Source organism: Aotus nancymaae, unplaced genomic scaffold, assembly GCF_030222135.1.
Source record: "Aotus nancymaae isolate 86718 unplaced genomic scaffold, 86718_ANA_hifiasm-v0.15.2.pri h1tg000007l, whole genome shotgun sequence".
NCBI lineage: Eukaryota > Metazoa > Chordata > Mammalia > Primates > Aotidae > Aotus > Aotus nancymaae.
In genome coordinates, this window is record NW_026988418.1 from 30,468,582 (window position 1) to 30,493,697 (window position 25,116).

The window sequence follows — 25,116 nt, forward strand, 5'->3', positions numbered from 1 at the left end:
AGTAGGGAAGAGGCCAGAGGTAGGGGGTGGAGAGAGGCAGAAAAAACTTCAGGAAAATGTCAGATAGTAAGTGCTGTATAGAGAGGTAAAATGGGATAATGTGGTAGAGAGCAACTCGCTGGCCACTTGACACTGGTTGGTCAGGAAAGATCACTTCCAGGAAGTGATACTGATGTTCATCTGAGTCTCAGGTAAGAGCCAGCTTGCCACTGACAAATTCCCTCTATAAAGTCTTGAGTGGTTAATGTCTTCTTTCCCTCCTGTACACCTTGCCCCTAGTTACCTCCCACCCTGACCACACCTCACCTCTCATCTTTACCTTCTTAAGCCAGAATTTTCTGCAGATTCTGAGAATAAGTGCATATCTTTTCATCTTTCTATCTAGCTCTTGGGCCTATTATTAACTTTCTTTCTCTGAGTCTCACAATCTTTAAGTTGCTGATTCCTGAATGGGCATGTCCTGCTTCTTAATATGGGTAAAGGGGAGGGAAGAAGAGAGAAAAAGAGAGAAAAAGCCTCTCAAGGTATGAATCAGATGGAGGAAAGGAATAGAAATACAAAGAAAGAAAGGCAAGTTAATCCTTAGGAATGCTGAAGCAAAATGGAGTGCCATAGTTCTTGAAGACACTAATGCTGATGAAGGAATATCGTTTCCTCCTGTACTAGTATATTTCCGTCTACCTCTCTTTTCTTATATAAAACCATAGGAGGAGGCGCAAGTGAAGTACAGTTTTGGGGTGTTTGCTTGGCACCTGTGCAGGTGTGTGTGTGTTTAATTGGAATTTCTTAAATATATATATATATATTGCTCCGTCACTCAGGCTGGAGTGTAGTGGCACAATTGCAGCTCACTGCAGCCTCAACCTCCCAGGCCCAAGCGATTCTCCTATCCCAGCCTCCTGAGTAGCAAGTGCACACCACCATACCCAGCTATGTTTTAAATTTTTTGTGGAAACAGTCTTACCATTTTTCTCAGGCCTGGTCTCAAACTCCTGGGCTTAAGCAATCCTCCTGCCTTGACGACTCAAAGTACTGGGAATTACAGGCATGAACCACTGCATCCAGCCTAAAATTAGGATTTCTTTTTAGTTATAAATAGTATTGAAGAGAGGCTTATGAGTTTTTAAGTTGTGGTTCTCAGGTAATGTGGATTGCTGTTTGGCCTTCTGGTACGTTCCCTTGAGCGGCTAATTCTTATATTTTTAGTCATTCTCCCTTTGACATAGAGACAGCACATGACTATGGCATTGAGCAAAGGTTTTTAAAATTAAATTTTAGCAGTTGATTCCCTTTCTCCAAATGCAATCTGTTGACTAGGCGCACTAGCTCATGCCTATAATGCCAGCACTTTGGAAGGCTGAGGCGGGCAGATCATTTGAGGTCAAGCGTTCGAGACCAGCCTGGCCAACATGATGAAACCCAATCTCTACTAAAAATACAAAAATTAGCCGGGCATGGCAGTGCCTGCCCATAATCCAAGCTACTCAGGAGGCTGAGGCAGGAGAATTGCTTGAACCCGGGAGGCAGAGATTGCAGTGAGCCAAGATCCTGCCACTGCATTCCAGCCTGGGTGACAGAGTGAGACTTGTCTCAAAAAAAAGAAAAGAAAAAAATGTAATCTGTTGCAGAATCCTCAAATGTAACACGGATGAAAGCAAATCTGTTGAAACAGATGCTGGAGGTCATATCTGTGCCCTCTGCCTCTCCCGCTCTCTTCTCCACACTTGCCTCTGAAGCAACATTGAAAAGCTGAGGCTGGGGGCTCCACTCTTCTATACTTAGGAGACTGGGGTCCTGGACAAACCTTGAGAAGCCTGTACTCGAGGACTGAACCACACTCTGCACTTTGGCACAGGCTGTCAACACAGCTCATGGGACCAGAACCAAACCTTCCTATACTCAGATTCATGACTGCAAAAAGGGCTTTCTGTCAGAGGCTGCTAATAGAGGCAGTACTACAGGCAAAAATTAACTTGCTTCTCCCAATTACTTTACCATAAATGTCTGGACTTTGTTCAAGTTTATGTTCTTTTTAAGATCACTAAGAATAAAATATTGTGTTGTGAACATAATTAGATTTTATAAACCCAAAGACTGGAATTATGCTGTGGTTTATCTCTCTATGAAGTAATTATACCAATTATAGGAGACGATGTTTTAATGGGAAATGTTACCCATTTGGCAGACACTATTGGTTTAAAATGAAGTGATTAAAAACAATTTATGAATCTCTCTTGGGTAAAAGAATGAAAACAATATAAAATAATTGGATTCTGATTCATGAATTGTACAGAACTTTCTCAGATGCTATAGTTAAGGCAAAATTACTGGGAACTCTAACAAAAATTCGATAGAATGTTATGATGTGTCTTTCCCACTGCTAAGATTACATCATTAAACCCTAATTAATGTTTTATGTTAGGGCTTTCTTAGCCATTTTGCTAATTTCACTTTTCAACTTAAGATAACCACACTGCACCTTTTATATACAGAATTTCCATCAATTTCCTAAAGATGAACTCCCATTATGCTTATATTGAGGAATATAAGTTATTATCTAGTTCTCATAATTAGCATTTAGCAAAAAACTAAGAACTTATTCTTAAGTGGTCCATTTTTGTCCGGGGTAGTAAAAGCATTCTAGGCTATTTTTATGAGGCGGGGAAAAACCCTCAACAACAGTGTTACAGAAGCATAGCTCTTTTTTGAGATTGTTGCATTAAAAATTGAAGCAAAACAAAATGCTTTTTCTAACCATACAGGCATACCTAAAATTAGAGACTGTCAGAGCACAGGAAGGAAATCATAAATAGTCAAACACTGGAACCCAAGTGTGAGATACGGAAGTCAATAAACGTTACTGTTTTCTTTCTGTTCACATCCTGCCTGAGAATTTTATTAGAGGAGAGTAAGAGAGAAAGAATACAATAGTAAAATAAAGGGAAAGCATTTTTATTTCTAAACTGCACAGTAATTCATGAAAACACATTTTTTAATAAAAGTAATACCAGTGTAAATGGAGTGAAAAGTGACAGTTCCTATTCACCCCCCTTTTTCCCACTCCCTACCTCATCATCAAAGGTAATGAAAATATGATATTGTCCTTTGACATACTATTTTTCACCTAACAATATGTCTCAGAAATCTTCACGTCATTATATGTAGCTTTACCTTATTCTTTTAAACAACTGCCTAATAATCTATAGAATAAATTTAGACAATGTATTTACCTAATTTATTAATGTACATTTAGGTTATTTCCAGTTTTTCACTAGTACACCTATTCCTTTAATAATTCCTCTTGCATATATGTTTATACACATATAAGAATTTTGTGTGTTGGGTTGTGGGGGACAGATATCTAAATGTGGAATTGCTGGGTCAAGAGAAAGAATAAAGTCATTTACATTTTGCAGCCAGGTGAGGTGGTGTGCTCCCGTGATCCCAGCTATGTGGGAGGCTGAAGTGAGAGGATTGCTTGAGCCCAGGAGTCCAAGACCAGGTTGGGCAACATACCAAGACCCTGTCTCAAAAAAAAAAAAAATTTAGATTTCGGTAAATATTACCAATTATTTCTCTAAAAAGACTTTGTCAATATTATCAGTATGTAAAATTTTGCCAACCTGATGGGTATCTTGTTTGCATTTTTTTTTTCATGAGGTTGAATATTTTATTTGTTTATTGCTCTTTTGTATTTCTTATTTTTTGGTTCACCTTTGTTATATTCTTTCGTCATTTTTCTACTGAGTTGTTGGTTATAGTCTTAGTCATTTCCAGGAGTGCTTTATATAAATCTTTTCTGTTACATGTTCTATATACGCTTTCCCAGTCTGTGTTATTTTTTTATCCTCATGTTTTCTTTTGCCAAACGAAAGTTTTAAAGTTGTATGTAGTTGATCTGTTGCCATTTTTCTTTTTTCTTTTTTTTCACTATGAAGGAAATTTTTCTTTTTATTTTGTTTATGTATTTATCCAGACTGGGTATCATATTTAGTGTCAAAAGACAAAATTATAACAAATTTAGTTTAAAGATCTTAATTGGGGCTGGGCACAGTGGTTCACACCTGTAATCCCAGCACTTTGGGAGGCCGAGGCAGGTGGATCACCTGAGGTTGAGAGTTCAAGACCAGCCTGGCCAACATGCTGATACCCCATCTCTACTAAAAATATAAAAATTAGCCAGCCATGGTGGCACACACTTGTAATCCTAGTTACTCAGGAGGCTGAGGCAGGAGAATTGCTTGAATCTGGGAGGGAGAGGTTTCTGTGAGCCAAGATGGTGCCATTGCACTTCAGCCTGGGCGACAGAGTGAGACTCCACCTCAAAAAATATATATGTCTTAATTGAGGCCAGGCATAGTAGTTTATGCCTATAATTCCAAAACTTTGGGAGGCTGAAGTGGGAGGATTGCTTGAGCTTGGGAGTTCAAGACCAGCCTGGGCAATATAGTGAGACCCCATCTCTATTTAAAAAAATAAATTTAAAAATATTTAAAAAAAAATTAAATTGGCTTTTATTCACGATCCTAAAATTGGACAACACCTCATACTATAAAACAGAATGAGTGTTGTGATGAGCTAAGTAGAGGAGGTTGATGTTATAAACAGAAGTTCCTTTTCTTGTAAAGGTTAAAGCAGAAGGAACTTTCTTATCGTGCTGGCAAAAACTGGCCTGTTTAGGGATTTGGCTGTTATCTCTGCGTCCTGATTTGTTGAAAGGTTAGATAAAGATCCTAGTTTCAGCTGGTTGGTGTGAAACTTCAGCACGTCTTACTCCACTTTGGTTTTGTCTGTTGGGCCTAGTGCAGGGGCTCAGTCCAAACCAATGATCTGTTATACATCCTATTTAACATTAGCAAATATATACTTATGCTAGAATATGTAGTGGTATCATATAGTCTGAATGTTGTCCCCACCAAATTTCATGTTGAATTGTAATCCCCAGTATTGGAGGTGGGGCTAGGTGCGAGGTGAGTGGATCACGGGCAGGTCTCTCAGGAATGACTTAGCACCATCTCCTTGGTAGTAAGTGAGTTCTCAAGAGAGCTGGTTGTTTAAAAGTGTGTGGCCCCTTTCCCTTCTCTCTCTCTTGCTTCTGCTCTCCCTGCGTGAGATGCCTGCTCCTGCTTCACCTTCCATCATGATTGTAAGCAGCCCAAAGCTTCACCAGAGGCAAAGCAGCTACCAGTGCCATGCTTCATGTACAGCCTGCAGAACTGTGAGCCAGTTAAACCCCCTTTCTTTGTATATTACCCAGCCTCAGGTATTTCTTTCTTTTTTCTTTTTAAAAACATTTGTTTTTTCAATTTCATGGACAAGAGGTTTTTCATTTTTCCAAAAATTGTACCAAGGTAAAGCAAAGCTCCAGTTGATGCAGGTGCGATGTATAGGCATTAGCAGTACTGCCCTCATTATGCACTCATTAGACGGTAGTGCAACCCCAAGGAAAGGACGGCTGGGTATTTCTTTATAGCAATGCAAAAACAGCCTAACACATGGTAGTATTAAGCAACGAGCATTAGAACAGCAGCCATTAGAAGACACAGATCAGATTAGAATCTACCTTTCTGGCTGGATGTGGTAGCTCACACCTGTAATCCCAGCCCTTTGGGAGGCTGAGGCAGGCGGATCACCTGAGGTAAGGAGTTCGAGAGCAGTCTGGCCAACATGGTAAAACCCTGTCTCTACTAAAAGTACAAAAAATTAGCTGGGCGTGGTGGCACATGCCTCTAATCCCAGCTACTCAGGAGGCTGAGGCAGGAGAATCACTTGAACCTGGGAGGTGGATGTTGCAGTGAGCCAAGATCACACCATTGCACTTCAGCCTGGGTGACAAAGCAAAACTCCATCTCAAAAAAATGAATGAATAAATAAAAAGAATCCACCTTTCTCAGATCCTGGCTATGTGGTTTCCAGCAAACCCTTAACCAAGAGGATTCAATTTCTTTTTCCTTAAAAAAGATCCTATTAATACCTTCCTCAGGCCATTCGTTGAGAAGATTAAATAACATTTGAAAACAGTGGCAGGCTGGTCATGGTGGCTCACACCTGTAATCCCAGCACTGTGGGAAGCTGAGGCCAGCAGATCACTTGAGCCCGGTACTTTGAGACCAGCCTGGGCAACATGGCAAAACTCAATTTTTACAAAAAGCCGGGTGTGGTGGTATATGCCTATAGTTCCAGCTACTCAGGAGGCTGAGGTGGGAGGACTGCTTCATTCTGGAAGGCAGTGCTTTCAGTGGGCTGAGATTGGGCCACTGCACTCCAGCCTGGGCAACAGAGCAAGACCCTATGTCAAAAAAAAAAAAAAAAAAAGAAAGAAGGAAGAAGAAAAAGAAGAAGAGAAGAAAGAAGAAGAGTAAGAATAATAAGAAGAAAGGAAGAAATAAGAAGGAAGAAGAGGCGGAGGAGGAGGGGGAGGAGGGGGGAAAGAGGGGGAGGAGGAGGAGGAAAAAATTCTAGGTACCTGAGAGGAGAGGCAGAAAATGTCAGTGGACTAAGTGGAGTGACAAAGAGGTGAAGAAACAGGACTAGAAAACTCTAAGAGCATGCACACTTAAGTAGTGCAGTACTGTTCTTATCCAGCTATTAAATAGCACAACCCTAAATTCCTGTCATATTCCTGATCTTTTGTCTTAGTGTTCAGGGTCTCATAGTAAATATGCAAAATTTGATATTCATTTGATATTGGTTGCTGTGATACTTCTTGCAAATCTCTTCTTATCTAGATTTAAAATGTATGTATTTTTTTAGATGGGGTTTCGCCATGTTACCCAGGTTGGTCTCAAACTCTTAGACTCAAGACATCCTCCCGCCTCAGCCTCCCAAAGTGCTGAGATTACAGGCATGAGCCTCTGCATCCAGTCTTATCTACATTTAAACAAAGTTTAGCATTTATTTTACTTTGCAGTTCAATACAGAAGATTTATTTTATCTTAGTTGCTAAAATTGGAAATCACTTGTATCTCACTAAATGAAGAAATTAAGATTTTAAGAAACTGCCAGCTGCCAAGTATTTGAATATTCATTCTTTTTTTAGTATTCTTTGCACATCCCATTTAATGTGTTACTTTGGAGATTCCATTTGATTGAATAGAGGCAGCCTATGCAGAACCCTGTGAAGAACAGGAGGGAGGCTGCTGAAGCCCAGAGCAATGCAGAAATGCAGAAAAGCAATTCTAACGTAAGCAAAACAAAGAATAAAAAACTGAAGCACTTTGCAAATACAATAAATGATATTAGCAGATTCAACCTATGTTCATCACTTTAATGAAATTATCATTTTTGAGGCACTTATTAAAACTCTTACATTGTCTTTTCCATTTTGTTGCTTTTGTTTTACTAAGAAATAGGAATCTTCAATTAGAAAAAAAAAATCAGAAAAGCATGTAGAACTACAAATGTAACTGATATTACAAATAGGTAGATTAAACTTTCTTTTATTTTTTTCCTTTTAAGAGCTTGGATTAAGTTCAAACAATCAGAGTTTTTTTGGTTATCTTTTTGTTTGTTTGTTTGTTTGTTTGTTTTAGAGACAGGGTCTTGCTCTGTTACCCAGGCTGGAGTGCAGTGGTGCAACATGGCTCATTGCATCTTCAAATTCTTGGGCTCAGTGATCTTCTTGCCTCAGCCTCCTGAATAACTAGGACTACAGGTGCACACACCATGCCTGGCTAACTTTTTGGTTTTATGTAGAGATGTTATCTCACTATCTTATCCAGGCTGGTCTTAACCTCCTAGCTTCAAGCAATCCTCCTGCCTTGGCCTCCCAAAGTGCTGGGATTACAGGTGTCAGCTACCATGCCTAAGCACAATCTGAGCTTTTGAATTTCATATTTACTACATGCCAAGTATGTGATGTTGGGCGATCACTGGAGCTTCATGTTCTCTCCTTGTCCTACTTTCTGGGACAGGGATACTGATCTTGGTGTACCTTGCTTGAGAAAATTTGACTGAGTTGATTCTCTTCTCCCTGAAACACTTTCTTCCTCCGAGGACACCACACACCTATGATCCCTTACTCTGACCGCTCATTCTCAGTCTACTTCTCTGGTTTCTCGTAGTCTCTTTGCCACCTAAATGTTGTAGGCCACACATTGAAGGCCTTGGTTTCTCCCTTGGTGATCTTGTTCATTCTCGTGACTTTAAACATGACCTACATATTATAAGAACAGGCTAACCCAACATCTACCTTGAACTCAAGACTCAACTCCAGATTCAACTGTCTGCTTAGCATCTTCATTTGTCTATCATCAAGGTACTTAAGACTCAAGACTTCTCTTCTCACAGGTGTCCCCATCTCAGTAAATAGTGTTGCCATTTGTCTAGTTGCCCAAAAGTATCGGTGCCATCCTTGACTTTTTTCTTTCATTCCTCACATGTACTCCATCAGGAAATCCTATCCATCCTACCTTCAAAATATATTTGGAAATGGAATAACTTATTACCATGTCAACTCAACTGCCTAGCTCAAACTACAGTCATCTCTTGCCTGAGTATTACAAAAGCCTCCCAAAGATCTGTCTTCACTGGAATAGCCAGATGATCCTGCTACAACTATACTTGTCTGCTCCAAACCTGCCAGTGGCTTCCCGTCCCACACACGAGAGGAATCTGAGTCACTATAATGATCTAGGAGGCCCCACCTGGTTTACCTCTTTCTGTCCCAGTATCCTCCCCTGTAATCACTCAGCTCCAGACACGGGCAATCTTGTAAGCACCCCAGGGTCTTTGCTCCTGCTGTTCCCTTCTAAATTGTTCACTAGCACGCTGCCTCTCAGAATTCCTATTCAGCCTTCCCCAGCCATTCCATGTAAATGGAAAACCTCCTCCACCCCAACGCGTCCTAGTCTTCTGTGCTTCGCCTTTCTTCACAGCACTCACCACCATCTAAAATTGAACATGCTGCACATTTTACTCATTAATCTTATTCATTGTCAGTCACTACAATATAAAATCCAGGAGGACAGGAATTGTGTCTACTCTGTTCCCTGTAAACCTTTAATGCTTCGAACAGTGCTTGGCACATAGTAGGTGCTCAATATTTGTTGACTGACTGAATGAATGAATAATAGATAATGGTCCAATCTATTTATTCCATCTGCTTCTCCTGAGACAGAAAACAATATTTCATGAAGGCAAAGAGCTTTCAGACCTCAATGTGTTTTCTGAGGCTCTTCCTCAACCCTCCATTATTTTATCATCACCATTGTTGTTTTTCCCTGAACTGTCACTCTATAATTGGCGAGAAAACAATGACATAATGTAAAATTATGTGTTTCTCTTTTCATCTATGCAGCTTTGCTTTATTTTCTAGGACCACTCCAACAGTCATTGGAGTCATTGAAATGACAGTCATTTTCAACCATTTTCTTTGCTTTTGACTGAAACCCTTTCTTCAAATAGATTCATGTGGCAGAGTTAATAACATTAACTCTGAACTATTATCAGTGAGCAAACACTATCCTTTATTTCTCTGGGGGGAAATCATTTTAGCCACCACACTAATTAGTTCTCTGGCTGATGATGGGGCAGACAAAAGGTGTAGCATGTTAAAGAAAATGAGGAAACAGGTGCAATCAACTTACAGAACATGAATTAAATATCTTTTTTTTTTTTTTTTTGAGATAGGGACTCACTCTGCCGCCTAGGCTGGAGTGCAGTGGCACGATCTCGGCTCACTGCACCCTCGACTTCCTCCACTTCCCAAGCTTAGGTAATCCTCCTGCCTCAGAATCTCGTGAGCAGCTGGGACTACAGGCACGCACCACCATGCCTGGTTAATTTTTTGCATTTTTTGTAGAGATGGAGTTTCGACATGTCCAGACTGATCTTGAACTCCAGGGCTCAAGTGATCAGCCCACCTTGGCCTCCCAAAGTGCTAGGATTACAGGCATGAACCACCATGCTCAGCCAAATGTCTTAATAATAATAATAATAATAAACTGTTGATAGGAAGTTTGGTATAATGTGTCACTTCAATTATAAATCATACATGATTTTACTTGATACAGTCAACTAGAGATAATCCACAGAGGGTAGTTTTATTTATTATTGTTTTAAATGCTATCTAATTTTGTTCTGATCTAGCCTGTCAATTTTCTGAATGAAGCTGTAGTTGGCATTTGATTGGTGTGGGTATGTTCCCACAGAAATCTCATCTTGAATTCTCACATGTTGCAGGAGGAACCCAGTGGGAGGTAATTGAATCATGGGGGCAGGTCTTTCCCATGGAGTTCTTGTGATAATAAATCTCACAAGATCTGATGGTTTTAAAAATGGGAGTTTCCCTGCAAAGCTCTATCTCTTTGCCTACTACCATCCACGTAAAATGTGACTTGCTCCTCCTTGCCACCTGCCATGATTGTGAGGTTGCCCCAGCCATGTGGAACTATAAGTCCATTAAACCTCTTTCTTTTGTAAATTGCCCAGTCTTGGGTATGTCTTTATGAGCAGCATGAAAATGGACTAATACAGCATTTACCACAGTGGCTGGCTGATAATAACTGTGGCAGACCCTGCTAATTGTCTGTTCAACATTCATTCTTGAATTCTTACTTCCTAGCAGAACCCCTATGTCATTGATGATGGCAATTCACCCAGTAAAAAGATACATTTCCAGCCTCCCTTGCAGCCAGGTGTGGTCATGTGACTGAATTCTGTCCAATGAGATAAACACAGAAACTGTTAGAGGGATCTCCAAGCTGTCTTTTTAAAGATTTGGTTCAGACACATGGGGAATCTTTTCCTCCACCTTCCTCCTTCCTGCTAACTGGGAAGTGAGCATGACATCTAGAGCTCCAGCCCCTATCTGAGATCATAAGGTGACCTGGAAGACAGAAGTTATGCAGTGAGTATGGTGAGCAGAAGACAGAAGAGCCCACATCTCTGATGATTTTGAGGAGCTGCCTTGGATCACTTTCCTCGACTTCTTTTACATGAGGCTAATGTTCTAATATCACTGTTCTTGCAGGTTCTGTTATTTGTATTTGAATTTATCCATAATCGGTAATCAGAAATTATTTTTTCAGAGAATGAATGGAGTACATGCCTATGGTGGTTATAGTGGTTTGCTCAGGCTGCTATAATAAAATGCCACAGACTGGGTGGCCTAAACAATAGAAATTAATTTTCTCACAGTTTTGGAGTCTAGGAGTCTAAGATTAAGGTGCTGGCAGGGTTGGTGTCTGGTGAGGCCTCTCTTTCTGACTTGTAGATGACCATCTTCTTGTCATGGATTCACATAGCCTTACCTTAGGCTCATGCAGACAGTAGAGAGAAACATTTCTGCTGTCTCATTCTCTTCATATAAGGACATTGATCCTACCAAGTTAGGTCCCCACCCTTATAACCTCACTCAATCTTAGTTACTTCTCTCAAGGCCCTATCACCAATACAGTCACACTGGGACTTAAGGCTTCAACATACAGATTTTGGGGAAGACAGTCTGTCCATGACAGTGGTCATCTGTTGTCTCACCAGTTCCCTTCTTCTAGGACCTGCTCTTTTCCTCCTGTCCACATGTTCCTTCAGTATCACTCTGATTAGCTAACAGCAGTTGATTGGTGTGAAGTATACACCTGATCCAAGCTGGACCAATCAAAACTTTTCTCTAGGAATTTTGCAATTAGGCCTGAAAAAGAGACAGACTCCCTCCAGTGACAGAATGTTAGGTGGCAAGTTCAGAAGCTGTCAGTCTTGATTTTCTCCATATGGCTAGAATGAAAGGAAGATGGCACATAGACACAGAATAAGATGAATAATAAACAGATCCACAGAAAAGGACAGAGGAGAGATGAAATGAGAACCCTAAATGCATCAGAATCCCCTGCTTTAATTGTTAATAAAGTTCAATCACATTCATGACTTATGGTCCATGAGAAACTTTATAATACAGCCTTCTTTCTTCCTTAGCTACTTAGAGTTGGGCTTCTATTATTTACAATTGAGAGCCATAACTAATATAACTCTCCAAAATTAAAAAAAGAAAAAAAGCCCTGCATTTTTAGGCTCTTAGAACTTAGGATTATTTTCTTTTAATAACGATTAGCAATAACTAATAGTGTTTGTTTCATCTTGGATGCTAAGTTATCTGAAATTGAACAGATACTACAGTGCAAATCAATATTTCATGTTATTTTCAGTAAATTGTTACTGGAGTCAAACCTCATGCTATCCTGACAATTCCTCCCTACATCATCTTCTTTGCAACTGCAGATGGAAGAACTGGCAATAAATACAATTCAGCTCTTGAAGAAAACACCCTAAATATTAGAAACCTGTGAAGAACCACTGGATGGCCTATCAACTCACTATGTGCCCTATTTGGAAGTATAGAATAGAACTAAAATTCTAATACTTTTACTTACATAAATGTTTGTAATTGTCATCTCTCCATCTCAGCAATTATTCCTGGATAAATATACTGCAAATCGTCTTAGAAGAGAAAAGCCATTCTGAATTACATGACTGAGTTTCAGAATGTGAGTAAAGTATGGCTAACCAAAATGTTCAAGCAAACTAATGCAAATTTCCTTTTCTATGACTGTGTAAGCAAAAATCTTTTGCACGATACTAAGTTTGATGTGGTGTAACATGTAAAAGAGAAAGCACCTTTATCTGTGTCTGCGTGGAAACCAGGTAACCTTGTCATAAACGGGGAAGAAATGACTTAAGTGTCAGCCTTCACATCTCCTGCTGTGAACAGTCTTAAGGGGTATTAGGTGTCATAACCACTAACACACAAACCCAACAGAAACTAAATCTCAGTACACAAATGGAAGAAAACGTATCTGCTACGAATTTATATTGGCCTCTTCCCACACATTATTTAATTTAATTTTCCAAACAACCTGTGAGGTAGGTATTATTATCGCCATTTTATACTGAGGAAATGGAGTCAGAGAGATGCTTTTTCTTACCCAGCACAACTTAGGTTGTAAGTGGTGGAGCTGGTTTTGAATGTATTCACCTCACTCGCACCCCACGTGTCTGTGCTGTACTATGAATTCCTCAAGGGATGGGGACTGCTATTAAAGTTGTTTCTTTAAATTTCATGCAAGACTGGAGGCTTCTTCTTGGTAGTAAGTAATAATGTGTACAATGCCAAGAATATAGCAGTTGTACCCAAGAGTATAGTAAGGTCAGCAGGTGTGTGCAATAGAGGAATTACAAAAGACACATCTGTGGAACATGCTCAGATTCAGCAGTAATAAATTATTTAAAAATTAGGCTTGAGAAAATGATAAGAGCTATTTATGACAAACCCATAGCCAATATGGTAATGAATGGGCAAAAGCTGGAAGCATTCCTTTTGGAAATTGGCACAAGATAAAGATGCCCTCTCTCACCACTGCTATTCAACATAGTATTAGAAGTTCTGGCTAGGGCAGTCAGGCAAGAAAAAGAAATGAAGGTATTCAAATAAAAACAGAGGAAGTCAAATTGTCTCTGTTTGCAGATGACATGATTGTATATTTAGAAAACCCCATTGTCTAAGCCCAAACACTCCTTACACTGATAAGCAACTTCAGCAAACTCTCAAGATACAAAATTCACGTGCAAACATCACAAGCATTCTTGCCAACAATAGACAAGCAAAGAGCCAAATCGTGAGTAAACTCCCATTCACAATTGCTACAAAGACAATAAAATACCTGGGAATACAGCTAACAAGGGATATGAAGGACCTCTTCAAGAACTATAAACCACTGCTCAAGGAAATAAGAGAGGACACAAACAAATGGAAAAACATTTCATGCTCCTGGATAGGAAGAATCAATATCGTGAAAATGGCCATCCTGCCCAAAGTAATTTATAGACTCAATGCTATTGCCATCAAGCTACCAGTGACTTTCTTCACAGAATTAGAAAAAGCTACTTTAAATTTCATATGTAACCAAAAAGCCCATATAACCAAGACAATCCTAAGCAAAAAGAACAAAGCTGGAGGCTTCACGCTACCTAACTTCAAACTGTACTACAAGGCTACAGTAATTAAAACACCATGGTATTGCTACCAAAACAGACATATAGACCAATGGAACAGAACAGAGACCTCAGAAATAACACCGCACATCTACAACCATCTGATCTTAGACAAATGTGACAAAAACAAGCAATGGGGAAAGGATTCCCTATTTAATAAATGGTTCTGGGAAAACTGGCTAGTCATATGCAGAAAACTGAAACTGGACCCCTTCCTTACACCTTATACAAAAATTAAGATGGACTAAAGACTTAAAATGTAAAACCCAAAATCATAAAAACCCTAGAAGAAAACCTAGGCAATACCATTCAGGACATAGGCATGTGCAAAGACTTCATGACTAAAACACCAAAAGCAATGGCAACAAAAACCAAAATAGACAAATGGGATCTAATTAAACTTAAGAGCTTCTGCACAGCAAAAGAAACGATCCTCAGAGTAAACAGGCAACCTACAGAATGGGAGAAAATTTTTGCAAGCTACCCATCTAACAAAGATCTAATACCCAGAATCTACAAGGAATTTAAATACATTTACAAGAAAAAAAAATCCAGTCAAAAAGTGGGCAAAGGATATCAACAGACACTTCTCAAAAGAAGACATTTATGGAGCCAACAAACATATGAAAAAAAGCTCATCGTCACTGGTTATTAGAGAAATGCAAATGAAGACCATAATGAGATACCATCTCATGCCAGTTAGAATGGTAATTATCAAAAAGTCAGGAAACAACAGATGCTGGCAAGGCTGTGGAGAAATAGGAATGCTTTTACACAATTGGTGGGAGTGTAAATTAGTTCAACCATTGTGGAAGACAGTGTGGTGATTCCTCAAGCATCTACAACTAGAAATACCATTTGACCCAGCAATTTCATTACTGGGTATATACCCAAAGGATTATAAGTCATTCTACTATAAAGACACATGTACATGTATGTTTATTGCAGCCCTATTTACAATAGCAAAGGCTTGGAACCAACCCAAGTACCCATCAATGATAGACTAGATAAAGAAAATGTTGCACATATACACCATGGAGTACTATGCAGCCAGAAAAAAGAATGAGTTCATGTCCTTTGCAGGGACATGGATGAACCTGGAAGCCATCATTCTCATCAAACTAACACAAGAACAGAAAAACAAACACCTCATGTTCTCACAAATAAATGGGAGTTGAACAATGATAACACATGGACACAGGAGGGGAACATCATACATCAGGGCCTGTCAGGGGGTCAGGGGCAAGGAGAGGGAGAGCACAGGTCGTGATGGGTGCAGCAAATCACCATGGCACATGTATACCTACGTAACGAACCTGCACGTTCTGCACATGTATTCCAGAACTTAAAGTAAAATTAAGGGGAAAAAAAACAACAACTAGACAAAAGCCTAGAGGAAAGCATGAGTAGCCACCACCACCAGAGCAGCAGTGCCAGAGCTGAGAGGAGATCCTGGCCACTGCCCCTGCCTTCAGCCACTTCTGTCTTTGGACTTGTTCCAGCCATCTCTTAAAGCGTGGTGGGTTAGACTGGGCATGGTGGTTCACGCCTGTAATCCCAGTACTTTTGGAGGCCGAGGCAGGTGGATCACCTGAGGTCAGGAGTTCGAGACCAGCCTGGCCAATGTACTGAAACTCCATCTCTACCAAAAATATAAAAATCAGCCAGGGGTAGTGGCCCATGCCTATAATCCCTGCTGCTCAGGGGGCTGAGGCAGGAGAATGTCTTGAACCCCAGAGGTAGAGGTTGCAGTGAGTTGAGATGGTGCCACTGCACTCCAGCCTGGGTGACAGAATGAGACTCTATCTCAAACAAACAAACAAAATCATGGTAGATTATTATGAAGTTCTAGGTGTGCAGAGATAGGCCTCTCCCAAGGATATTAAAAAGGCATACCAGAAACTGGCTCTCAAGTGGCACCCAGATGAAAATCCAGAGAATAAAGAAGAAGCAGAGAGAAAATTCAAACAAGTAGCTGAAGGGTGTGAGGTGTTGTCAGATGCTAAAAAATGGGACCTCCATGACAATAATGGCAAAGAAGGATTAAATGGTGGAGGAAGAGGTGGAAGTCATTTTGACAGTCTATTTGAGTTTGGCCTCACATTCTGTAACCCAGAGGATGTCTTCAGGGAATTTTTTGGTGCACAGATCCATTTTCATTTGACTACGTTGAAGACTCTTTTGAGGACTTGTTTCAGAATCGAAGGGGTCCCCGTGGAAGCAGAAGCCAAGAGTCGGGGTAGCTTTTCTCCATATTCAGTGGATTTCCATCTTTTGGAAGTGGATTTTCTTCTTTTGATACAGGATTTATTAATACTTCATTTGGGTCACTAGGTCATGGGGGCCTCACTTCATTTTTTTCCACATCATTTGGTGGTAGTGGGATGGGCAACTTCAAACTGATGTCAGCTTCTACTAAAATGGTTAATGGCAGAAAAATCGCTACAAAGAAATTGTCAAGAATGGTCAAGAAAGAGGAGTTGAAGAAGATGGCCAGTTAATGCCTTTAACAATACAAGGTAAGGAGCAGCTGCTGCACTTGGATAACAAGTAATTCAAGGCACACACTTAACAGAAATGTTAAACTATAACAAGCACTATTTGAGGATTAACAGGAAATTTTTTTTAAGATTTCAAGGGAATTCAACTTTCAGTATAAGTTACCCAATCTGAAGTATTTATAAACAGCTCATCCAAACCTCTATTTGTCATACACTTTTGAGTTTATTGTTGGGACCTATAATAGGACCACTTATTTTTTGTCTTTAAAATTATTGTAGGCCGGGTGCAGTGGTTCACACTTGTAATCCCAGCACTTTGGGAGGTTAAGGTGGGTGGATCAAGTGAGGTCAGGAGTTTGAGATCAGCCTGGCCAACATGGCGAAACCCCATCTCTACCTAAAATACAAAAAAATTAGCTAAGCGTGGTGGCAGGTACCTGTAGTCCCAGCTACTTAGGAGGCTGAGGCAGAAGAATTGCCTGCACCCAGCAGGCAGAGGTTGTAGTGAGCCAAGATCGCACCATTGCACTCCAGCCTGGGCAACAGAGCAAGACTTCGTCTCAAAAAAATTTAAAAATATTGTAAATATCTTCTTGCACAGATACTGTAAATATCTTTTTTATTAAATGTACTCCAAGGTGAGTCTTGACTCTAGTATAGGACAAGATTGTGCACTAACACCAGCAAGGATCTGCTTTTCCATTTTGTCTGAAATGTGAGCCATGTTGTGTAGGCCTGTTTTGAGGTTAACGTTGCCAGGGTGAATCTTCTACAGAACCAAATGCAATTTTTTTCAGTATTTAGTAGTAAAAGATATTAACGCATTAATGGTAATACATTTCTGGTTTAATAAAATTAAGGATGTTTTCTAGTTGTGCCTGAATGCTGGTAGTTTAGTAAGTTTTGACAATTGTTTAAATATGTGATGTTAAGCTTAGGTTTTAAAAAAGTAAAGCTGGTAAACTGGGTCTTTGTCATTTGCTTTTTAAAAATATATATATAAATGCTAATGTGTTTGGTGCAAATAAATAAGTAAATAAAAACGGGGTTTGACCGCTGAACGCAATGCGTAATCCAGGACTGACTCCTATGCTGAGGATGAATGTGATGGGAGATTCTCTCTCAGGAATACTATTGAGCCATTCAACAAAATTTTAATATGGACTATAGATTATAAAAAGAAATTCTGTATCAATGTTAAATTTTCTGCATTTGATATCTCTGCTATGGATATTTTGAAGCATATTTTTATTAATATGAAAACACACTAAAGTATTACAGCAAAAGGGCCATAAAAAATTCAAGCAACCTCTTTTGGATGGTTTAGGGGAAAAAAATTATATCTCATTGTGGTGGCTTATGCCTGTAATCCCAGCACTTTGGGAGGCCAAGATGGGAGGACAGCTTGAGGACAGGAGTTCAACATAGTAAGACCTTGTCTCTTTTTAAAAGAAAAGAAAAGAAAATGTGGCAAAATGTTTGTAAAAAAAATAGGTAATCTGGTAAAACGTATAGGAAAATTCTTTGTATGTATTGTTTTCACAGTTTTTCTGGAAGTTTAAATTATTACAAAAGATAAGATTCTTTAGAAAGACCACTAGGCTTAGACTCAGGAGTTCTGGTTTCAGGTTCAGATTTCCCATTATCCATCTGAGTGACATTTGTCATTTCACATAACTTCTCTGGACCGTGCCCGTCTTCTGTAAAATACAGAAGTTATTTGTTTTAACTGTGAATTGGCATTCCATTATAGAAACAAATAGCTCACTCATTCCCACTCCGAAAACTGAGTGGTTTCTACTTCTTCCCTGTTATGAACAGTGCTGCAGTGAACGGCTGTATTCATGGTTCCCTGTGCTCATGTGCAGGTGTGTCCTAGGGCACAGCATGTTGATCCATGTGGATAAACTAAAAAACGTAACATCAAGTGAAAACAAGTACACTGAAAATGCTTTTAATATGATTCCATTTATGTAAATTTTCAGACACTAACATACATCATGAAAGTACAAAAGCGTACATCAGATTGATATATGCTAGCATCACCATAGAGCTTACCTTTGGCAGAAAGGGAGGAAGAAGGCAGGAGTAGAGTGGGCTGTAGTTACATCTACGTTTTATCTCCTTGAGAGAGTGAGAGTTTGATCTACGGTAAGGGTGGGTTCAGCTAATGATTCTTGCTGTCTTCCAGCTCTAATGATTTATAATCAAGTTAGATTTGTAATCTTAAAATACTTTATAGCCTTTACCCTGCTTGTGAGTGTGTATAGATTTAACAGAATTCAACAAGCATGTACTGAGAAAATTACCTACCCAGGGTATTGAGCTACCTTCAGTGTAGTCAGAGAGAAATAAAACATGGTTTGGAATGATTTGAAGGAAAGAGGACTCTGATGTGGTATTAAAGAAGAGCTTGGTTAATCATTTCCTTGAGATAATAGCACATAAGCTACAATTAAAGGAGGAAATGGACATATGAGGGAGGGAGGACTTTGTTAGATCTATGCTTTTAGGCACATATTCCTTATGCAAACATTCAGTCTTAGCATTGTTGGCTCAGTGAACTGCCCAAAAAAATTACCTTCCAGAAGGAAACATGTTATTGCAATGGGAATTGATTGGTCCTCCATGAGTGCCTACAATTGAATTCTATGTATTAAAATGGTAGAAAAACACATACACATAGAAAATAGTTTTAATCAAGGACAGTATCATTCAAAGCAAAAAACAGTGGAAATTCAGTAATATCCTGTGAATTTCTGCAACTTAATAACCAAACTGGATAATTCGAGCAAGGAGTTCATCTGTTGATGTGCACACACCCTTATTAGCAAAACCTGTCTCTCTACCTCTGAGAGTCAACTTGGGTAAATGTGAACAAAAGGGTTCATCCATCGGGGCTCTTCCAGTACCAAAAAATAGAAAACCGACTCAAATGAACTTAAATGAAGCTAAAAGGTTCAAGAATAGATTTTTAACTTCAAGCACACCTTGATCCAGGAGCTCAGGCAATGGCATTGTAGGGGAGCCTAAAGACCCCCTCTACCCATATTTGGGGTTTGTTGTTGTTGTTGTTAATTTTTTTTTTTTTTTGAGAAGGAGTCTCTGTCACCCAGCCTGGAGTGCAGTGGCATGATCTTGGCTCACTGCAACCTCTGCCTCCTGGGTTCAAGCAATTCTTGAACCCTCCTGAGTAGCTGGGATTACAGGTACACACCATTATGCCCTGCTAATTTTTGTATTTTTAGTAGAGGTGGGGTTTTACCACGTTGGCCAGACTGGTCTTGAACTCCTGACTTCAAGTGATCCACCTGTCTCAGCTTCCCAAAATGCTGGGATTACAGACATGAGCCACCACACCTGGCCCATCTTTGTTTTTAAGTGGAAGCTTCTGCTGGATCTAGGAGCTGTTACTGAACCAAACTTCTGTGACACAGCAAAGCCAAACACTGATATCAGGATTTGCAGCTGGAGAAAGTGAGGCATTTATTGCAGGGAACCAAGCAAGGAGAATTGGCAGCTGGTGCTTAAGATCAGAACTCCCTAAGGGCTTATAGGTAAGAGTTTTTAAACATAGGGAGGCAGGCTGGGCACAGTGGCTCACACCTGTAATCCCAGCACTTTGGGAGGCTGAGTGAGAGGATTGTCTGAGCCCAGGAGTTTGAAACCAGCCTGGGCAATATGGTAAGATCCTGTCTTTATTAAAAAATAATAATAAATATTTTTTTTAAAAGATGAGGAGGCAGAGGTTACAGGCAAAATTATAAATCAATACATGAAGGTTATATATTAATTTGGCCTAAAAAGGCAGGACATCTCAAAGTGGGGTGTGGGGTGGAGGTGGCCCACAGGTTTTAGGTGGATTCAAAGATTCTCTGATTGGTGATTGGTTAGGAAAGCAAAGCTTTGTCTAAAAACCTGGGATCAGCAAGAAGAAACGTTGAGCTCTGGCCTGTGGGCATGACTTCCTCCAGGACCCTCAGGAAGAAATTTAGGGCAAAGAACAGTGATCAGAGTTCGGTTCTCAGTGCCCCCTTATCTATGTGTCAGTAGATGACATTTTCCATTGGGTGGCGGTCCAGGTTTCTGAAAAACACCTTGAGGACAGAGCTGTTAGCTTTAGTTTCTACATGGAACCAAACATTTTGGAACTTTAACATCCATGGCTATTATTTTAAGCTGTTGTTACCTTCTTGCTTATCAGGTTGCTTGTGTATTTCTCAAGGCTAGTTGGGTGCCTGGAATTTCCCTTGAAGGAACTCAAGATTTTCCTTTATTTCCATGTTTGAAGGAGGTCCCCAGGAAGCCCCTAAGAGAGTTCCCTGTTCCATCTCACCAAACTGATACAAGATAGATTAATAGGACAAAAGCATACAGGCTTTATTAATTTTAAATATACATGGGGATCCTCACAAGAGAGGGAAGAGCCAAAGCAGAAAGCTTTTATACTTTTCAGGCAAAGAATGATACATTTTGTGAAGAAATGACAAGACCAAAGAGTCTGGGCTAGGAGCAGTAAATTCCAGGAGAATCATTAGGAGATATATGGAGGGCTGTAAGGCTAGTGAAAGAGGATTATTTTAATCTGCTTGTTTATCCAGATCCATTGCAGCACCACTTCTCAGTCGCAGCTAATAAGAGTTATCTTCTCAAGCTGGGACAGGCAAGGCACCTTCCTTCTTTTTTTTTTTGCTTTAAGTTCCGGGATACATGTGCAGAATGTGAAGGTTTGTTACATAGGTATACATGTGCCATGGTGGTTTGCTGCACCCATCAACCTGTCATCTAGGTTTTAAGCCCCACATGCATTAGGTATTTGTCCTAATGCTCTCCCTCTCCTTATCCCCCACCCCCTAACAGGCCCAGGTGTGTGATGCTCCCCTCCCTGTGTCCATGTGTTCTCATTGTTCAACTCCCACTTATGAGTGAGAACATGTGGTGTTTGGTTTTCTGTTCCTGTGTTAGTTTGCTGAGAATGATGGTTTCCAGCTTCATCCATGTCCCTGCAAAGGACAGGAGTTCATCCTTTTTATGGCTGCATCTTCCTTTCTTTTTTAAAGAGATGAGATGTCACTCTATTACTCAGGCTGGAAGGGAGAGGTGTGATCCTAGCTCACCGCAGCCTTGAACTCCTGGGCTCAAGCAATCCTGCCTTAGGCTCCCGAGTAGCTGGGACTACAGCTGTGCACCACCATGCCTGGCTTGAAGGCAGCTTTCTCACAGGAATTTTTATGGCTTGTATAGGTAAGAAAGGATAGTTCAGGTGGTGCTTTCTGCAACTGCTGCTTCTCAAGTGTTTTCAGCTAGAAATAAAGTGCAAGCTGAGCATTTTGGGGTATTGTATCCTTAACTTCTTCAGCATCAAGACTGTTTCTCCCCATTTCTCGACTTGTCTTTCTGCAATGTTGGTATCGTTTCTAGGCTTACAGATATAACTCCAGACTCAGGTCTTCCTTACTGTTACAGTCCTGGAAAAATGAGACAGCCTCAGCTTAGCAGTTCCCACACAAATTCCAATATTTAGGTTGCTTGGCATAACTGGACTCACATGCTTATCCCTGAACTAAGTAAGCATTGTTGCCAGGAAATATGGTATTCTCATTGGCCAGGTCAAGTCACATGCTCACCAGAGAAGTGGTGGGGGCTGGCTCCACACTTGCACATACGGGGGAGGAGGTGTTCTCAGTCAACACTTCTCAACCTTGAATGTGCATTCAAATTGCCAGGGGAGCTTTTAAAATCAAATTCTTCTCAGCACTTTGGGAGGCCCAGGTGGGCAGATTACTTGAGGTCAGGAGTTTGAGATCAGCCTGACCAACATGGTGAAACCCTGTCTCTACTAAAAATACAAAAATTAGCTGGGTGTGGTGGAGTGCTCTTGTAGTCCCAGCTACTAGGGAGGCTGAGGTAGGAGAATCACTTGAACCTGGGAGGTGGAGGTTACAGTGAGCTGAGATCATGCCACTGCACTCCAGCCTGGGTGGCAGAGAGAGATCCTGTCTCAAAAAATAAATAAATAAAATAAAAAATAAAATGCAGATTCTGATTCAGCAGTTCTGGAATAGGCCCAGAGACGCTGCATTTACAACAGCCCTTGTCAGATCAGACTCCCAAGGTGCATACTAATCTGCTAAGGGTTGCCAGTGTAGTTAGTTGCTGGTGGACCTAATGAGGGGCCTAGTGTGAAATGAAAATGTGGGACCCATCATTCAACAATTATTAAGAATTGTAAGAAAGTGATAGCAAAGCACTTAGCCAAACACAGAGCTATGCTACTCTTGGAGCGTGTGCAACTCACAGGTCACGTGCCCACGGAGGCAGCCTTGATTGTAGTCTTCCGTTTTGATGAGTTTGAGTTGGGACCAGAGCAGGATTGCTGTGAACAGTAGGGAAGAGGCAGAGGCAAAACCTGTGGTCCTTTGCTGCTCTCCTCCCAAACAGATTTGGCCTCATCTTTGAATGAATGTTGAACATTTGAAAACCAACCATCTTTCTGCAGGAGCACTAGTTATCTGCCTGTTTGTGGAGCCCATATAGCTCACTCCAATTCTCATCAGAAGAGCCCTGAAATGCTTACCTTTTATCCTTAATTGCCACCGACTGTGCCCCCATATTAGGCTAGATGTTCTTGCTCTGTGTCTCCAAAGGCCTTTATGCTTTCACAACCATAACCCTTTGTACGTGTTACTTCCATTAACTAGTTTAGTTGTCTGTCTTTCCTCCTGAACTCTAAGTTCAAGGAGGGGTAGAAACAGTGTCTGTCTTATTTATCTTTGTGGCCCCTTTTTTAGTATGGTGCCTGGAGTAATGTTTTCTAAATATACATGAACTGAGTTGACAATTATAGTAATAGTTAACAAAAGTTCGGTTGTCTGTTTTTCCTTCTGGACTATAAGTTCAAGGAAGGGTAGAGAGAGTGTCTGTCTTGTTTATCTTTGTGGTCCCTTTTCTTTAGTATGGTGCCTGGAGTATTGTTTTCTAAATATACATGAACTGAGTTGACGATTATAGTAATAGTTAACATCTTTGGCATTGTCAGATGTTTTAACTTTAGCCATTTTGGTGGGTGAGAAGTGGTATCCTATTGGGGTTTTCATTTGCATTTCCCTGATGACTAATGAGTTGAGCACCATCTCACGTATTTATTAACCTTTTGAATACCCTCTGTATTATTGTGCTAGGGTTGTCATAACAGTGTACCACAGACTGGGTGACTCAGACAACAGAAATTTATTTTCTCACAATTTTGGAGGATAGAAGTCTAGAAGATTAAGGTGTTGGCGAGGTTGCTTTCTTCTGAGGCCTCTCTCCTTGACATTCAGAGGGCTGTGTTCTCCCTGAGTCTTCATGTGGTCTTCCACTGTTTGTGTGTGTGTCCTAATCTCCCCTTTATAAGGACAGCAGTCGTATTGAATTGGGGCCCATGCTAGTGACCTCATTTTAACCCAATTACTTCTTTAAAGACCCTATCTCCAAATGCAGTCACATTCTGAGGTGCTGGAGTTGGAACTTCCACATATGCACCTTGGGGACACAGTTCAGCTCATAGCATCTTTTGGTATGGGTGTCTAGTCAAGTCTCTTGTCCATTTTCCTTTTGAGTTATCTGCTGATAGGAGCTCTTGATAATCTCTTTGACTCAAGCCTTTTCTTCAAGCCTTTTGCTGTTGGTTACATGGGTTACAAATATCTCCATCCATTCTCCTAATGATATCTTCAAATAAATTTTTCCATACATATTGCTCTTCTCTGTATGTCAGATCTAAAGGTGGGAACTAGAAAATTTAAATACAATGGGAATGATCGGATCATGAGGTGGCAGGGGCCAAGTGGCAGCACTCAACTGTCAAAGGCATGGTGGTGTAGCTCAGAGGCAAAGCAGCAATCAGAATAGTCTGACTAATTGGCTGATTAATCATGGCAGAGGGGCTGGGCGCGGTGGCTCACACCTGTAATCTTAGCACTTTGGGAGGCCGAGGTGGGTGGATTACCTGAGGTCAGGAGTTCAAGACCAGCCTGACCATCGGTGAAACCCCGTCTTATAAAAAAAAAAAATCACAGCAGAGACCAACACTGAACCCTCGATATGGCACCATTCCTCAGGGTAATCAGCCAGTCACCTGGTGGCACCTTGATTATACTGGACCTCTTCCATCATGGAAAGGGCAGAGGTTTGTCCTCACTGGAACAGACACTTAACACCAGATATGGGTTTGCCTATCCTGCATGCAATGCTTCTGCCAAGACTACCATTCATGGACTCACAGAATGCCTTATCCACCATCATGGTATTCCACACAGCATTGCCTCTGACCAAGGCACTCATTTTACAGGTAAAGAAGTGTGGCAGTGGGCTCATTCTCATGGAATTCACTGGTCTTACCATGTTACCCAGCATCCTGAAGCAGCTGGATTGATATAATGGTGGAATGGCCTTTTGAAGTCACAATTACAATGCCCACTAGGTGACAATATTTTGCAGGCCTGGGGCAAAGTTTTCCAGAAGGCCAAGTATCCTCTGAATCAGTGTCTAATATATGGTACTGTTTCTCCCATAGCCAAGATTCATAGGCCCAGGAGTCGAGAGGTGGAAGTGGAAGTGGCACCACCCACCATCGCCCCTAGTGACC

At 40.6% G+C, this 25,116-nt stretch overlaps 1 non-coding gene and 1 pseudogene across 1 annotated transcript; one reads left to right on the forward strand and one right to left on the reverse strand.

Moving 5' to 3' along the window:
• Window positions 1-5,330: 5,330 nt before the first annotated feature.
• Window positions 5,331-5,456, reverse strand: LOC135273523 (U4atac minor spliceosomal RNA). The gene has a single exon (XR_010341313.1). It is a non-coding gene; the product is annotated as a U4atac minor spliceosomal RNA (small nuclear RNA).
• A 10,357-nt stretch (window positions 5,457-15,813) lies between these two features.
• Window positions 15,814-16,665, forward strand: LOC105710238 (dnaJ homolog subfamily B member 6-like; annotated as a pseudogene).
• The last annotated feature ends 8,451 nt before the right edge of the window (window positions 16,666-25,116 follow it).